General features: G+C 23.8%; 1 protein-coding gene across 1 annotated transcript in view; it reads left to right on the top strand.

The window, feature by feature from the left end:
* The first annotated feature begins 3,267 nt into the window (after window positions 1-3,267).
* Window positions 3,268-18,206, top strand: part of LOC129619314 (influenza virus NS1A-binding protein homolog) — a 58,669-nt gene continuing 43,730 nt past the window's right edge. Inside the window, exon 1 of the mRNA XM_055534554.1 lies at window positions 3,268-4,260. The gene's annotated coding sequence lies outside the window, so the exon portion shown is untranslated. The remainder of the gene's footprint in view (window positions 4,261-18,206) is intronic.

Genomic DNA, 18,206 nt, shown 5'->3' with positions numbered 1-18,206 from the left:
ACCAATATAATTACTAAATTAAAACTATATTTTTAATATCAGCTATTTACTATTATGAGAAAAAATTTATTAATTTTAATCTTACAATTTATGATTATTATATTATTACTCTTATATTTGAAATAATAAAGAAAAAATATATATTTCAGTTAATAATTTTAAAACTAATGTTAAATGTGTGTGAATGTATAGAAATAATAAAAAAAAATAATAAAAATAAAGAAAAATTATATAAATATTATATAAAACAATAATCAAATATATACAAAGAAAAAAGAAAAATACTATAAATTTAAATATGAACGTAAAATAGAGATAATACAAATATGTTATGGTTTAAAACCGATTTTATGCATTATGAAAATTAAATTTTCTTAAAAAAAAAATTTAATTTTTAAAATTTTAATATTTAAATTAGCCAAAACAGATCAATTACATCAATAAATTAAAAAATAAAAAAAAATTATTGTAACTAAAAATTGGGCAAATTCTAATTCAGAAATAATCGAGATTTCTATCCAATATTCATTATTAATTCATTTACAGTAAATAATTTTATTTGAAGTGAATATTATTTAAATAGAATTTTTGATTCAAATGACCATTAGAGATTATGCTAAGCAAATAATTTTAATCTTTAAATATCATGTTTTTTTAAAATGTTTGATAATTTTCTAAGTTACTAAGTACAGTACAAATTTAACTTTTCTCCTCCAGTTGATAATTCAAAAATAGAGATTCAGCGGAAAAAGTGTCGCCTGATTCTTCAAGCACTACTTCAAAAATGAGGCTAGTCAAAGGGAATCTTTGTATAACTTCAGAATATTTTTAAATAATTAGAATGAAATTTTTGAAATTCAATTTGAATCTCTTCTATTTGAATTTTTTACAAATCAAAGTCGAGTTAGTCTGAAATTTGTCTAGTTTCATTTGAAAAAGATATAAATGTAGATACATACATAATTTTTTTCCTTTATAAATTTTAAATTATTTACATTTCAAAATTTTATCTTATAACATTCATACAGCAAATTATTATACAAGAATTGTAAATTACATACATACTATATTATATTATTGATAAAAACAAAACAATATTTTATTATTAGTGAATTTTAATAACTTTTAATAGACATGAATTTTTAAAACATACAAAGATGAGAAATTATTTATATAGAAACTTCTTTAAATCATTTAAGTAGAAAAATTTTCGAAAAAAAAAACAATGTGCTCCTACCGTTGTTATACAATAGTGATTTTTTTTTAAAGTTTTATATTATAAAATGGAATTTAATTTAAAACAAAATATTATGAAAATTAATTTTTACAAGCAAAACTATTTTACATATTGAATTTCAAGTATGTAAATTTTTTAAAAAAATATTTTAATTCCAGCTGTAAATCCTTTAATAACTTTTTTTGTTAAAATCTAAATAATGTATGCATATACATGTACATACGACTCAGCGTCGCATACAGTTCGTCCGGGTGCGGCACAACCAAAATGCACAAAAATGTACAATTTGCATTGGAAAAATGCCTCTCCGGCATTTTTCGCCGCACCCGGACGAACTGTATGCGATTCGACTTAACTATATATATATATATATTCATAAATTATATAAGACAAAAAATAATAAAAAGATGCATAAAATACAATATCAAATAATCATGAAATAGTTGTTGTGTATGTTGTAATATTTTTCCATATTTTGTTTGCAGTTTGATGGTTGCATTTTTAAACTGACGCTGCTTCCCCCTTTTTTAAATGAATCATTGAACCTTAAAAATAATAATGTTAATTAATCTTTTCAAACATAACGTTTATTTACTTTAATAATTAATTATTAACAGACTTAATATCGCAAACTTCAACCGGTTACAAAAAATAATTTTACTAGAGTTTTGTTTCGAATTTCAAAATCTTAAATCAGCTCATCTTAATCTAAATGGAACTTGATCGATTTCCCATGAGAATTTTCGTACTGATTTTAAGTTAATCCATAATTTTATTCCTTGCCAGTCAAATTTAATTTCGCACACCTAAACGTTAAGTATGCGATTCTGATACACTTTTATGTGAAAAAGAAATATTTAAAGAAAACTTAATATTTTTGAAAAAAAAAGTTTTTGATTTTAAAAAATTGTAAAATTTTAAATAATGTAAGTGCGTATTACTAAATTTACTAAATTTTTGACATTTAAAAGTTTTATTGTCTCGTTTTTGTTAAATATTTCGTGATCACTGTGTTGTTAGGGTTCGAATAATAAGTGATATGATTTGCTCACCTCTTTGTATTCCATTATAGTAACATTTCATATCACTAAGATCTCTTTTTAGAATACCACTCCTGTATAACAAGAATAAGCAACAACCGATTCAAGTTAAAAACAGAGAAAAGGCGACTTTCCGCTGCGAAATGTCAAAATTCATACAAAATGCATATATATGTATATATAGATCTAAGTAGTCCGGCCACAATGAATCAAAATTACCTCCACGAATGCAAGCAATAACGGTAAAATGAGCTAAAATTCTATTTTATCGCTGGTTATTTTTGTTTTGACACAATGTTTTTATGTGTGTATTGATATTATATGCAAAATACTGAACAATTTTGCCGTTCTGCTATTCTATGTTAAGAACGGAGATCGTACGCCTTTTTTTGTTTTTCACGGTTCCATTTTTACCCTTATTTGATAAATAAATATAAAGGATAAATATACAAAAATCTTTTAATTTTTCCAACTGAACCAAGTTGATCAACATGTTAATACACCTAAGTATACATACTTATAACAGGGATGCTACAAAACCATTTTTTTCAAAACAGCAATTTTTCTTTTCACTTGTACCGTATTCTTTTTCAAAATTTTTTATGGTTCATCAATTATATTTCTATTAATAAAATTAAAATAGTAATTAAAGTTCGTTCATAATTGCAAAATCAGTGAATTTAGGTAAAAAAATTAAACCAAACATCATCATAATGAAACAAAACTCCTTTCAAAAACATTCAATTCAATATTATTTTCAATTTAGATTCAATAAAATTGAGAACAGTTTGTATTACCAACAAAACAATTTTGACATTTCAATTTTAGTACGTAATCATGTTTTCTTTGTTTTTCTTTCGCAACACCACATTTGGTTCTCTTTCCTTGTCTAACTAATTTCAATTTACAGCGAAAAATTGAAAAAGCTTTCCGTTTTAACAAAAATACAAAGTAGAAATTAAAATTTAAAACAGTTCAGTTTCTATAAATCTCGCGTGCCGTCATTTTAGAATATTCTCTAAATGCTTTACGTGCAAATTGTGTTTATAAAAAAGTGTTGAGTGATAGGAAGAAGAGAAAAAAAGAACAAAATAATAATTTTATTCTATTGATTGTGTATACAACAGAAATAAAACGTGTTTTATTTCAAAATTTCCTAAAAAAATAGATTTTTTAATTAAAGAAATCAGAGAATGTAAAATTGAAAAATCTGGAAGAAATACAGAAAAAAAAACATGATAAAATCTATGACTTTGTGATTTTGTGTTGTTGTAAAAACATTAAAAACCAAAGAGCAATTTAAACAGGACAAGTTTTGTAAATTAATTAATTAGTGATTAAAACAAAAAATATAAAAAAAACATTAAAAAATTCTTTAAAAATCCTCGAATGATTATGTTTCATCAGACATTGAATCTTTTTCAAATAAAAAATGTCTTGTGACAAAAGAAAATTTTCATTTAAAAAACTTTAACACAATTTTTTTTCTTTTTTTTTTTTGATTTTCTTTTATAATTTTACACGTTCTAAAATTAAGTAATAGCAAAAAAAGAATAATAATATCTTTTATAATTTATTTGAAATTTTAAATTATAAAATTAATTTTTGATTTTGTTTTTCACAAAAGAAACAAATATAAAAATAAAAAATACAATAATAAATTTCGTCCAGCCGTCTGTGAACAAACAACAATAAGTTTTTTTTTGTTTGTGATTTTTTTTTTTATGATTTTATCCAGAAATTATTTTCGTTAGCGTTTTGAGAAAACCTAACCTCATATTAAAAACAGGAAAGGAAATCAGAATTATAGCTACAAATTTCATTTAATTGATTCTGGAAGAAATAAGAAAAACTTCTTAGCCAAAATTTTCAAAAAACTTGGAAAAAAAAAGCAAAAATAATTTTTTTAAATTTCAAGAAAAAGCTGAAATTCTTTTGTACTTTGGGTTTTTGGAAAATATTTTTTTACATATAAATTGTATTGTAAGTATGTCTAGAAATTTAAATATTAAACTACTTCATAATTTTTACATATAAATTTTATTTTCATTTTTTAATATTCTGAAATTAAGAATTTTCAATTTTTAGGTGAAATTAAGAAAATAATGGATGTGTTAATAAAAATATTCCTTTTAATAAACAGAAAAATGTACACCTATTATGTATTTCTGAAAATCGTAGACCACCATTTCTACCTTATGTGACATTCTTTTCATTGAATATATCTACATAATATGTTTCCATTTGTAATTTGTACATAATTGTAGAAATTTTGTAGAAAAATGACGAATTCAAAGTAAATACCTACATAATTTTTAGTTCTAAAAGTACTTTTAGTTAGGAGAATCTATTTTAATATGGTCCTAACGAAAATTAACCACCAAGAGGACCTAATGCTGGAATTAACTATACCAACATATAATGTGGATAGGCACATAATTTTAGTTTTAGAGATACTTTTACTTAAGAACCTCTTTTTATTGCCGTGTTAATAATATTAAGCATCTATGTTGAAATTCGGTATACTCAATTGATCGTATATCCTAAAAACAGGCTCTATGTTTGAAACATTACTAGATATTTTTTACTAAATGAAAATGCCTATTTCATATCAGGCATAGCCAGCATAAATATTCGAATTTTATGTGGATATACTGAAATAAAAATAAATAATTCAAAAAATCTAAGATTACCATGTGGTTATATTTTTATTAAAAAATAAAACTACGTAAATTATGTGTATGCGCTTGTTCTTTAAATTTTTATTATACTTAATACACAATACACAATATGAAAATAATTTATTTTAGAAATTATTCGAAAAAGAAAAATTAACGATTCCCTCAAGTTTTATTTTTGTTTTATGATATTTGTTTTTTCTTTCTTGTTAAATATTTGAATATTCTATATTATTTGAGAATATTACATACCTGCCTACCTATCTGCTTACCTATATAGGTGGATATAAATGTACCTATATTTTTGTCTATATCAATTTTTATATTTTATATTTTTATAGTATAAAAATATTAGATTTTTGTATTTTATTTTAATAAATAAAAATGCTAAGTTTTGTTTTGTTCTTTAGGTCAATTCAAAGTCGTTAAAGTTATTGTCAACGTAATCACTTTAAGTATCCGAAGTTAGTGTTTTTTGTGTCATAACAAAAAATTGAAAATAAATCCTTATAAAAGTGCAAAACAATCTATAGATAACTAATATCGAATTTCTGTGACCTCACAAATTCTGTTTTTTTTTTTCAAATTTTTACATAAGTTTTTTGTAAATTTTGTTATACGTTTGTAGATAAATATGTAGGTTGATAACTGATTATGAATTTGTTGTATGTAGGTTTTCTATATCTGTTAAGCGAAATACGTTAAATATTTGCGAAATTTCTAATTAAATAGTTCTGTTTAGTTAGTCAACTGCATACTTAAATATTTGAAAAATTTGTAATTGGTACCAGCTTAAGTTCACTGGAATTCGGTAAAGAAAACGTTAATTTTCCAACAAGATCTATATAACAAGTGTCTATCTATTTCCAAATAATATTGTTTTAGTTTTCAATAAATCAAAATCAAGAATTTTTCAATTCCAGTATTGATACTGAATTAAATCAAAAGTTGGTGTCACGACTTGCGGCAATTTGAAAAAAGATATATTGTTACGCTAAGCGTCCAGTGTCTGTATAGAATACAAATTCAGGTACATATCTATTCACATAAAAATAATCTGTTAAATCCTAATATAAAAGCTTAAAAATTTTTGCGGATGAGAAAAGTTTACAGTTGCTTTCGTCTAGTTTAGGAAGGTGAATACGACTTAAGGTTGTTAATCTTTGTTTTAATGTAACTATATAACTATATGAAAAATATGCAGTATAAAAAACAATATAAAATTTTTTTCTTTTTCATGAACTCTTACTAAATTTCAAAGAGGTAATCTATTGTAATTTCTTATACCCAATCACTTAAAATGAAATTTTTATTCAAAATTACTGACAAAAATTTCAAAATTGGTTTTGGAATTGATTTTGTATTAGAAATTACAAAAATTTCTGAATTTTACCATATCAACTGAAACGTTTTAGAGTGTGGAAATTCTGATGAGGAAATGTAAATGTTTATTTATTATTAATAAACAAAATTATTATGTGTGTATGTGTTTGTACAAATAAATACTACATTTTCTATTCAATCATTTTATTAAATAAATAATAAACAACAAATGTAATAATGTTTAAATAAAAAAAACAATAAAATTGAAATTTTGTACTTACAAATTAACTTATTCGTTTGATTAAACAAATAAAAAAGATTTCATTGGAATTTATGGAAGCCCAACATTTCCAAATTTTACAGTTTGGTCAGTTGGGTTGTATAATGTTTGGTATCATGGTACTGATTACGGTAGGAATGACCTGATCACTGAGAATGTTGCGTTGCATAACTCTAATTCTCTGGTATTTCATCTGGAGGAATTCTATCACTCTGACTCAATAGTACTGTCGATTTTCTGTATAACACATTAAATATGCATGAATATACATTAGTATAATAAAATTTCTATTATAAATTTCTACAATACTCATACCTAATCTCATTTAAAGTGTACAATTAATAATCATCTTAAATAAAAAAAAGTAAATTAAAAAAATTGGAAAACTTCCATAGTTTTAAAACCAATAAGTTACCAAGTAATAAGTAAAGAAGAAAAAAAAAATATTTTTTTTCGAGATTAAATGTTGACCTAAATTTCTAAGCTTATATATAAAAATAAAATAATTTATGAAAAAATTTTCCATACTCTTATAAAGCGCAAACATTATTACTTACATACATGGGTTATGGTCGTGATGTTGGGGCACTAAAATTTTAAAAATTGATTTTTTATATATATATGTACATATAGCGATGTATGTGTAGCTTACATAAACTTACTCATTTTTTAACATGTGGATGAGGTCAACAACCGCCATTGAATTAATGTTTAGGTAACTTTTATGAAAATATTTAAAAAAAGTAGTACATACACACAAACATAATAAAACTGAATAAAGAAGGCAAAAAATGAGAAAAGAAAACAAAAACCTGACTTAAATGCCGGTTTTTTTTTGGTTTATTTTTCTTAAATAAATAAATAAGTAATAAAATTAATAATTTTAATAAAAATCAAGTGGTAACTGGAAAATTACAAATATTAAGTAAATCCTATATGAGCCTACATACAATTTTATAATTTATTAGATTTGATTTTTGAAATATTAAATAAAAAAAAAATATTAAAATTGAAAACAAAAATGATGAAATTTCAGTTAAAAATTAATTTGTAAATTATTTAATTAGTAAATATTTTTCATAAGATTTTATTTTAAGATCTAGTAAATACCGGTTATCAGAATATTAGATCGCATATTCAAGGAGATCAGAAGATGAAAATATCAAGGTGCTGATGTTTTTTTTTTGATTGTTTTTGGTCTGTAAATTTTTTGATTATGGTGTTTTTTTTTTGCACCTTGTGTGTTGCTTTGGTTTGTTTTCTTACAAAGTATAAGATCGTTGAACTTGAGAAAACAGACAAAGAGATCAGAGAAATTTTCCATTACTTAATTATTATTTCACTGAATAGCACATTTTATGTCATTAGTATTGCACAATTAAAATTTGATTTTATATTAAAAATTTCAAAATTAATTGCTTAGAAAAAGGGTGTCTACGAAAAATAAGACTTTACAATCAAACATCAATCTCTGCAGTTACGTTATTTTTTTCCCGGTAGATAGAAAAGGATAAGTATATGAAAAAAAATGATTATACCAAAAAATTGAGGTTAAGTTCAGAAAATAATTTTGCCAAAATGCTTACCGAGTAGAATGTATAAATTTGACGTCCCAAAGTTTTACCTTTTAGTAGACGCCCAATATTAAATTGTATAAAAAACCGGTAAGAATTTTGATTTATCAATTATTTTTAACTAAATTAATACTAAAAATTTTGATTTATAATCGGATTTGTTAAACTTTTCTCAAGTATTTTTATAAATATAAATTTTTTTTTTGTTATCTAAAAGACGGCAAAGCCTTAATATTTATTTTTTTTTTTATTTTAATCTTCCTTTAATCTACATATTTTACTTTCCTTTTGTAAAAAATAACAAAAAAGTGAAATATAATTAAAAAAACAAATAAAAAATAAAAGATCAACCATTTAGGTGGTGATTGCGGAAGAGAGAAAGGAAGGGGGGAAAGAGGAGGAACTGATAAAAAAGTTCAATAAAGTTTATAATACCAATTTTTGTTTTATTCCAAATATTAGCAAATAAAAAATTTAATTAAATTTTTGTTTGAAAAGTTGAAGGTAGAAATGTGAATGTGGTGAATTTGTTATTTTAATTTATAAGTGAATTTAAAATAATTAATTGGTTCTCTTGATTTACTTTAAACAAATGTCACTCACCAATCAACTTTTTTTTTTTTAAATAAAATTTCATACTCCGTCGGCGTACCTTAAAATATCAGTCGTTCTCCTACACAGAATTTAACAATTTAAATTTAAATATGCTCTCCAAATCAATACAAATTTAAAAATTTTTTTTCGTAAAACGCTTTTCCGGCCCACATAAATACTTATGATTTGATTTCCTTTTAATTTTCAATTAAACCCAAACTCTGATCAACTGGCATGGTCGGCAATGGGTTAATGAACTCAATCGTTTTCTTTTTTCGTAATGCAAATTTTTTCAATTTAAAATTGTACGAGTAAATTATGATAAGAAATGAATTTCTATTTATATTTATACATTTCTTAGTTAACTACCTTGATTTCTTGTCAATCATCACTTTCAATTTCAAAAAATGCAACCATTAACTTATTTATGTTTTATGTTTTACAATGTATTCCAAAGTACAACATTGCATGGCAATAACAAAACGTGTTCATTTAATAGAAATTGTCATTTTAATAAAATCACATCAACAATATTTTATTTTATAGCAGGGCACAAACTCTCTCTTTATTTGTTATTTTTAAATTTATGTATTTGTCATTTGATATTTAAATTGTTACTTAGTTTATCAGTCAAATTTTCATTTTTCAAATATTGAAAAATGTCACTAGTATACTTATATATATGTATGTATATGCTAGTCTTGTAAATCATTAATAATTCAGCAGTAAAGTAACGTAATATTTAAAAATGAAATTGAATAAGTTTGTCAACCGCTCCCTTCCACCCCACCAGCCATTTTTAGCGTGTTTATAATGCAATTGCGCTACATTTTATATTTTCATATTATTTTCTAATTTCTAGTATACATACTTACATGTATGTTTTTGAACATTGTACTTATTTTAATGATAGCAATATTGTATAACATTACTTAAGAGACAGAAAAAAAATAAATAAATTTCATAAGATTTTATTTGGTTTAAAAAATTTTTCTAAATGTTTGGTATAGCGAAAAAAAATAAGAAATAAAAATATAATAAATTGAGAGCAATTTAAAAAACACAAGGTGGTTTGATGAGAAAAGTAAATGAGTGAAATAAGAGAAATAAAAAATCGAATTTATATTCATGTACTTACATCAAGAATAAGTCAACGAATTTAATACTTATGTATACATACATAGGTTTTTATAAATACATTGTACTTATTTTATGAATAAAAAACCGAGAAAATTGCTTCTAAGAAAATTCTAGAATTAAAGTAACCATAGTTTTCAGTTTAGTAAAATATTAGAAGAATTTTCTGCCAAATATACTAGGCTTTTTCATAAACAACGCAAACTACTCGTTTATAGACAAATATTGCTAACCTAATTTGCATGTATAAACATGGCTTATTTTTCGGAAAACAGCAAAATTAGTATGACTAGCTTCAATTAAATCAGAGATTTTCACAAACGCAACACTGCAAAATAATAACTGCGAAACGCAATACTGCAAAAACAAAACCTAATGAATGAGCAATAATTTGTAGTATTGAGTTTCGTTTTTATTGTTTTGTGGCATTGCATCTGGTGAAATTACAATTTATTTAGTTATTTAGTGAGTGTAAATGTGCATGTACTTGGCACAAAAATTTGTTCAATACATGAAAAACGTTGAGTATTTTTTAGACGTGTTAATAAATTGTGAGTCGCAATAACCGTGTGTAGGTCGAAACTTCATAAAGTTTTATGAATCGGGACGAAAATTTTTGAATTTTTGTTCTAACCGTAAAACTTGTTATTATTTTTATAAGAATTTTAATTAAAGTACAGTACATGCTTGGTTTGAAGTCTCATAAAACGTTTTATTTTAAGACTGTTAGTGGTCACTTTAATTTCTAGTTCACATAAAAAATTCGATCGTTTTACAATGATTTACTATTTTTTTTTTTTATGAAAAATTGAAAAACAGAAAACCTTCCCTTAAGTAATCACTTTTATACTTCACTCTTACTTTAAATTCTCGCACCCTAATAACGACCTCATTTGAACTTCCTTTGCATAGAAAATTACTTTAGAAATTTTTTTTTATGTATTTTATGCATACGCTCTTGTGCTATATGATTTTTGTTTTTTTTTTACTTTTATTTAATTTGTTGCTTACCTTTATGTTGTGTTTACGTTTTATTTAGTTAAAAAAAGGATATAATTATTTTTGATTCTAGAATTCTCTCGATTTTTTCAACTATGTATACACACACTTTTTATTTATGTCAAAAATCAAAACTCTCTGAGAATTTTCTTGAAGCTTTTCTTTTATTTTTCTCAACTCCAGTAAGTATAACAACTTGGTTTTTATTTTATTTTTAATTTTTTTGTTCGAGAATTTATTTTGGGTATAGTTGTAGCATTTTTGGATACAACAATTGTATACGGTATGGTTTTCAAAGATTTCAGTAGCTTTATTTCATACCGTTATAGATTTACGTCACATGCGTTCTTAATATTATGAACATATTCTGTATTTAGTTTCCTAAAATAATTTTAAATGTATGATTTTAATTTTAAATACTACATCATTGTACAAAGATTTTGTATTGGCCGATTTTTTTTTTGAAATTTGATTTTTGAAGTTACAAAAATTATAGTTGATTGATTAAGTGAAATAAGTAATATCATTTAGACTTACTTAATTAGTAGGAAGAGATTTTTAATCGATTTTTAATTACAAATTCTTAATTTCAAACTAGTGTTCGGGCGCCAATATAGTGAAAGTTTGACATTTCAAACCGTTGGTCGAGCGCCAGTATCTCTATGTGTACAGTGAAAGTAATGAATCTGATTTGTAAATGTTCATTACATTCTATATTAAATTATGTAGGTTTAGTGTGATGTGTAATTGACACCTTAAATTTCCCTCATAATATGCCAAATAAATTTTTGGTTTTGAATATTTGATTGTGTACTTTTAAAGTATTTTTTGTTGTTAAATATTAAATATTAAATTGCGTATTAAGTGAGAATTTTAAACAAAATGCCGGGTGAATAAATATTATAAAAATACAATTGTTGTTTACATTAGATGTTTTTGAAACTTATGTCATTAAATTCAACGTTATTTATACAGAAATTATAATTAGAATTTTTTTTTTTTTGGTTTTAATTTGAATTTGCAGAGATAAACAAGCATGTATGTGTTTATATCATTTATATATCATATAAAATTGTTTTAAAAATATAGCGTAAATGTCCGTAAGTATGTACATATGTCATTTTTTAAAATTTAATTTATAATTTTGTTCAAATAGAAACAGAGATTGCAATATCATGCAATGTTTACGTTATATGTAGAGTTAAAGACTTATATAGATTATGTATACGTATGAATGTATATGTACCTTCATATTATGTACTAAGTCTGAGTAAATAAAAAATTTTGTTGATATTTTATCGACTTAAGATAATTTGTTCAGGTGATAAAAGTATACAATGTATAATTATTGCCTATACACATTTTGTGTTCAACTAATTTCATTATCATTCAAAATTATACAATAATTTTTCAAATTAAACTCCTGCTCTTGATAAACTTGTACTCCTCTCGATGTTTTATAATACATTCAGATCGTTCCAAATAAACATTTCTCTTTCAACAGTTAATAGAATCCTTGCATTTGCATGTTCGAGCGGCAATTAAAAATTGAAAACATTTTTTTTGTACTACTTTCTTTTTTAGTTTTAAATGGCTTTTAAATGGGTACCTTTTTTATAAAAGATTTTTTTATTGTTTTATTATAGTGCTTTGACCTTTTTTCCAAAATAATAAACTAAATTACACTAACACACATACGTACCTAAAAAGTATAAGTATTTTGTTTTTTGTTCATAAAAAATGAGAACAATAAAAAAATATTTTCATTATTTCCATCAAATTTCCTGAGAGTAAGAGAGACGAAGAGATGAGTTAAATTTGGTTCAAGGTCATTTTTAAAATAATGTTTTTTTTTGGTTCAATTAAAATTATACTGAATAATTTTTTTTCGTATCGATTCGATTGTAATTTTCAGGAAAATTAAAAAAAAAATAAAAAAGAATTATTTAAAACAAAACGGTATTTTATTATGTATAAATGTATGTATGTATGTAACTGGAACAAATATATATTTATGCGCATTTGTGTATATTTACATATACATACACAAATTACATATTAAAATAATGAACCTAAAGTTTTTATGTCCTGATTTTTATAATTTACGAATGAAGTAACGGAAAACGGAAATTTGAGAGTTTAGTCCCACTATCCTATACCCTAAAAATTTTCAAAATTAAATAGGGGTTCTTTTAGTTTTTTGGGGTGTTCAATCTAACGTAGATGTAAAACGAGCGACTTTACTTGGTTTTCTTCCCATATATCAGAAAGCCCTAAAACAGCATATGATACCTAAGTTTGAAAATGAATTCGATTAGTGTTCTGCACAAAGAAACAGGTTCTATAAGGCCAAATTGTATTTAAGTTTTAATTTTACCAATAATTCGTTTAATTAGTTTTGCTAGTTCATTTATTTTGAATTTTAAATGGTTACGTTTTCATTTTTTCAGGTAGTCTTATAATCGTATCGAAAACAAAGATTGTATCGAAAAATTGTATCAAAATATTTGAACAATAACATAAGCTTTTAAGTTTGTAGCAACTTAAAGTAAAGTGTACTTATTTTTGGCATAATTTTCATAATTATCAATTGAAATTTTAATTACTTAGTTTCCTTAATTTTTTAATTAGATAATCAGACTAATTACTTATTTAACTTTCAACGAATAACAATATTTAACAATTCCCTTTTGATTATGTTTTAAATTAAAGAGGACCTTTCCACTTCTACATACGTTATTTATGATCTCTTCCTATATATTGCGTCTACGACTAATAATTCTTTCATCCATAATACAAAATGGTTTAAAAAAACTTTTATTTTCCAATTAAATATTAAATCTACTTAACGATTATAAGTTGAAATGCGAAATGAGAAATAATAACAAAATTCTTTAAGGATGGCTTTAGTAGGCCATTGTGATTATGAGTATATGTATGTGCAGTATATTTATCTATAATATAGAAGAACCTAAATAAATAATTAATCTTATAAAGGCTGGTTTACCTCGAAAAATGCAGGAGAAAAACAAAAATTATATGATCTACTTAAATACCTAATGAAAATAAAGTCTCAAAATAATTATAAAAGTTATTTGTATGTATGTGAAATGATCCCCAGTGAATGAAATGATAAAAGACTTTGCTGGTGCTGCCTTTAATAAAGGACCCAAATTGTTAAAAGTAGAGAAAGAGAAAAGAGAGAAAAAAATAATTTAATGCTTACTTTAAATTTTTTGTGCTTTCATTTTTTCCATATAAAAAGATCAACAAAAAAAAAAAACTTGTTTAGGGATACAAAAAAAATTTATCCTTTAAAATTTCATATTTTTTTTTTTTAATTGGTTGGTAGACATTTCCTCATTGGAGGAAATGCGTGAAAGGAATTATTTTAAAAACAAATTCCCGTTTAAGAATTTTCAACACACGTAGGCGTCTAATTTATGATTTTTTTTTTGTCCTTATTAAATTTTGATTTACATAAATTACCAGCCTACATTTATGTTATGTATTTTTTATCTATAAAATAAGGGACTTGCGTTCATATACTTACATATACAGTCGAACACGCTTATTTGCAATACGTATCTGTAAGCAAAACTTTATCTATTTATTATGGGGTCTGCCTAATCATAATTTTTTTTAAAAACCTTCACCTATATTAGCCGTAAAACCTGTTAATAATTTGACATGATGGCAAAAATCAGGCGGTTTTCTAACTTCTGTTTTTTTCTCAGAACATGTTTAATATTCGTTTAGTGCTCAGAGAATTCCTCCAGTTTGTAATTTTTTTTTTGAGGATTTTCCAGCAAAAATCCATAAAATTTAAAAAATAAAAAAAAAATTAATTATAGCCATCTGGAGCGAAATGTAGGAATTATTAATTTATGTTCAATATAATAATACATTTATATTCTAATTGTCATTCCTACTACAAAGTTGACTTAAAGATTAAATTAAATTCGGATACGAGTATATGTATAGACAGTCAATTTCACCCGACACCGTATGCATATTAGGATGTTCGACTGTATATCTCTACAAAAAAAACTGTGGGTGTTTGTGTTCGGGTTTCGCGATTTAATTTTTTTATTTCTTGAAAAGAGCAAAGAATTTCGTTTCCCGGTTTACTTAATTTTATAATTTAATTTAAATTTAAATTTTTTAATTATCTATACCTAAGATCTATACCTTATCTAAAAATCTATACATGCATAAATACATTTAGTGCCTAGGAATAGTAACATAAACCCATAGATTCATAATTTCAAAATTCCAGAATGAAATCAAATTTTGTTTGTGTAATTTAGATGTGAAAGTAAAATGAAAAAAAAAAAGATAAACAGAAAATATGGCATTGAATATTTCTCAAAGGAGATTTGTTTTTTTTATTTTAATTCTTTTACGAATTTACTTAGAATTGCCCTACTTTTATTACTATACAATAATACTATAAGTTTTGGGCAAAAATTTTAAATTTTTAATTGAAATCAGAATCCTGTATGTTGACGTACAATGGAAAAACCATAAAAATTTTATGATAATCTTGTGGCTCAAACGAAAAACAAGCTATTAACAAAATACATATGTGGGTGAAAATTTAAAAGTTAGCACATTTGCGTCACAAAAAAGTAAGCTTAAATAAATACTTTTTTAGAAAATAAATCAAATTTTAATTAATAAAATAAAAATTATAAAATCTTTAATTTTAAATAAAAAAAATTTTTAGATTGCAAAAGTAAGTATTTTTGGAAAATTTTGGAAAATTGTCGGAGCGCGTTTTCTGTTTTCATATAAATGAAACTTGTCACAGACCACATTTTTAATTTTCAATTTAAATTTTCATGAACTTCCCCCACAGAAGGATATATTTTAAATTACATTGCAAAATTATTTCATTATTTTTAAATAAAAATCAAAAATTAGTTTTTAAGTTTTAATTTATTTTAATGTAATTTTAACAGAAAAAAAGTGTGTCACTAGAATTGTTCAACTGCGTTACTTCAACTATGTTACATCATAAAATTTTTTAAAATTAATCATTTTTTTAAATATTTTGGCATCATTATTTGTTTTAAAGAATACGCAATAAGTCTGTTCGGGCTAGTGGTGAATGTTGTTCCAAACACATCGCTGGAGATAGTTTGAATTTTTTTTGCCGTGAATGTAAAACGCTTTTTTCAACTGTGTTACGTGGTTTTTGTTTAAATATTTTTTTTAAAAATTCAAAAAAGTGGCATATTATTAAGCAAACCAAGTAAACTAACCAACTGTATACTTTAAAATGCAAAAATATGTTGTAGTTTTATGTTAATATACTTTTTATTTTAAAATATTCTACTGCGTTACTGTTCAACTGTGTTACTAAATTTAAGAATCGCTACTGAAGACATGGTAACAAAGTTGATTTTTAAGGCAGTTTACTCTAAGTTGGTGAATAAATTCTTAATAATTTTACATACAAATAGGCGATAACATATTTTATTGATTATTATACAAAATGCCACTATCTATTTATATTTTAAATATGTATATTGTTAAAAATGCAAATGAAAAACTTAACCGAATATATACAACTTCATCGAGAGGAAAAAAGTTAATATCTTAGCATATTAAACAGCAGCATGAAATTTACTGTTTTTGTTTTAATTTTTTTTGTTAATATACTGAAGACTGAATCAAATTTTTCAACAGTGTTACTATATTTTCCACTGCGTTACTGTTTTGTCACAAAAAAAATCAAAAAAAAATATTGTTTTAAACTTTTTTCTTCAAATTTAAGCTCTTAATTTTTTTGTTATGGACATTTTTAGAATAAAAAATTAATTTCTAAAGCAGTTATGTAAAAATTCCTGCAAGAAAAAAACTATTAAATAGTTTTATTTTAAAAATAAAAACTTTAAATTTAAAATTAGTAACACAGTTGAAATAACTTATAATTTATTTTTTTATAAAAATGATTTTTCAATATTACAGAATAAATTTATTTATAACTTTAATTACAAATGAGAGTAAAATATGAAAATAATAATTTCCATTGAAGAGATCGAAAAATTTAAGATATTTTTATCGGTAACGTAGTTGAACTAAATTCAAACCTGAGCTTACTTTTTTGGTTATAATTTCTAAAATATTTACAAAACCTCCGGACCACTTGAGGAGATTGTACATTATATATTAGGCAACTATAAAAAAATTATTTTAATAAAAAATTCTAAAAAAATAATTTGGAAAAAAAAAATTCATTTGTGCAAACTTTTAAATTTTGACCCATGTATATAACATACGACAAAATTTGTGGAACATTTTCCATTGTGTTCGTAACGAAGAATGTCTTGAAAGAATGCCAACTGGAAATAAATAGTCTAATATCGAATCGAATATAAGCAATTATCAATATTTTATAATTGGAATAATGATTTTGAAAATTTATTACGGAAACTCAAAATTTGTGCTTAATAAAAAATGGTATAAGTACCAAGAAAAAATAATATAATAAAAACATCGCAAAAGTCGTTATTCGTCAATAACTTCGTAAATCTTCGTAATAAAGTAAAATTTTCGCAAAAATTAAACGAGATTGTTTCGAATTTTGAATTTTAAGAAAAATTTTTTCTTACAATTCCATTTAAAAATAACGAATTTGGGAATTTTGTTATTTGCTTTAAGATTGTCGTTCTCGTTCCTTTAACAGCAATTGCGTATTCATTTAAACTACACGTATGTATTTATTTATATACATACATATGTAATATCTTCGACTAGACTTCTTTATCAGTGTATTTGAAATGAAAAAAAAAAACAATTCTTAGGATTAAATTTTTTAAGATATCACAAAAATAAGTACTTAAAGTATAAAATCTCTAGGATTGGAGAAACATACTTAGCAATTCTGCATTTTTATTACCATTTCTTTTCGAAGAAAAGTACTTACACATTCATGGTGAAACCATTTTGTATATTAAAAATGAATTTTCTTTTGGTTATTGTTATTTTTTTTTACATTTTACATTTAAATTAAAAATTTTTATATTTTTATAGTTTTGTTTTGTGATTTTAAAAAAGGTTTCTCATTATTTTTACTTTCTGCTGTAGTGCTTGCTATTCCATTAAAGAGGGTCAAGGTTATTATTGACTCTCTTAATGTTTATTTTTATATAAGCATATATATATATGTATGTACATCTGCATGTATGTAAGATAGAATAGGATGAGTGTTTTACAAGTACCGGTTCTTACTTCTTATACCTACTAATAGACGCTCTCTTATTTTATTGCGTTCAAATTTCAGTTTGCTTAGTTTAACGTATTGTGTTTTGTGTTATTTTTATTTTGTGAGAATTT

Source organism: Condylostylus longicornis, unplaced genomic scaffold (genome assembly GCF_029603195.1).
Source record: "Condylostylus longicornis isolate FDR11 unplaced genomic scaffold, ASM2960319v2 ptg000011l, whole genome shotgun sequence".
NCBI lineage: Eukaryota > Metazoa > Arthropoda > Insecta > Diptera > Dolichopodidae > Condylostylus > Condylostylus longicornis.
This window is presented reverse-complemented; position numbering and strand designations above follow the sequence as displayed.